Genomic DNA, 1321 nt, shown 5'->3' with positions numbered 1-1321 from the left:
AGCACTGACCCTCCGACAGTGCTCGCTCCCTCAGCACTGACCCTCCGACAGTGCCCGCTCCCTCAGCACTGACCCTCCGACAGTGCCCGCTCCTTCAGCACTGACCCTCTGACAGTGCCCGCTTCCTCAGCACTGACCCTCTGACAGTGCCCGCTCCCTCAGCACTGACCCTCCAACAGTGCAGTGTTCAGGTGTGGGACAGCAATGCTCAATTGAAGTCAGTATATCTCAGGTGGGAAGACAGAATGGAGGGTCAGATGTGAGGTGCCAGGGATGGAGCTGCAGGAATTGGCTGATCAGTACCAAGAGCCTGGTGCTGAGGAGAGGGGGGTGTGCCTTTACCCTGAGGGACAGTCTCCCATTGGGATGGGATACAATCTGCAGGGAACTGTAATGGTCCTGGATTCAGCTCTCACTCTCAATGAGGAGACTGCACTCACTGAGGGAGGCAGAAAGGGTTACTGATCCCTGGCTATTAATGTATCGACCTCCCTCTTTGTTCAGAGTTTCTAATAAATCCTGGCCAGATCCCAGTGTGCTGTTAAGACAGATAGCAATGTTATTGCAGTCCAGTCTCTCTGACTGACCACACACTGTCCTCTCTGTGAACAGCAGTGAGACTCTCGCTCTCAGAGTTTGCAAACTGTGATGACTGTCCCAGTTGAGCTGCCAGTGTCAGTGAAGGGGCACAAGGTGAGGTTGGGGGGGGGGGCACCATCACAAACAGCATCTAAACCCCAATGTTGCACCTCGCGGAGAGCTGTTTCAGTGTCTGTGGGCCCAGGTAAGATATTCGACTGTGAAGGTATCACAGCTACGCCGGGCTCTACTGTGCGTGCACACAATCTGAGTGCGACAGGGACATTTCCCCACCCCGTCCCAACTCACTGAGACACAAGTGAGTCCAGGTCTCCCCGGACTCGGCTTCAGCTGGGAGCGCCTGGGGTCTGACACATATCCTGTGAGCAATGCTGTCCTCTGCTGGTGATGCAGGGAAGTGCTGGGGACACAACAGGTTTGGTGACTGTGCCTATGCTGTGGTTGTGTGTGTGTGTGTGGGGGGCTGGGGGGGGGGGGGTAGAGGAGGAGTTGAGGGCTTCTCCTTCACCCCCGCCCTCCCACACACAGAGACAAGAAGCAGAGGTGGGGGCTACATTCATTCATTGCCTTTAATAGTTACAGGATCGACAGTGTGGGCTAAAGTATTTAGACATCCACACACACACACTCGGGGAGAGGGGAGAACGGTACCTGGTACAGACAGGAGCTCCCCAAACAACAGGACACCCCCACCCCCCCCCCCCACCCAGGAACCAGAGAC

This window comes from Chiloscyllium plagiosum, unplaced genomic scaffold (assembly GCF_004010195.1).
Source record: "Chiloscyllium plagiosum isolate BGI_BamShark_2017 unplaced genomic scaffold, ASM401019v2 scaf_3727, whole genome shotgun sequence".
Classification (NCBI taxonomy): domain Eukaryota; kingdom Metazoa; phylum Chordata; class Chondrichthyes; order Orectolobiformes; family Hemiscylliidae; genus Chiloscyllium; species Chiloscyllium plagiosum.
This window is presented reverse-complemented; position numbering follows the sequence as displayed.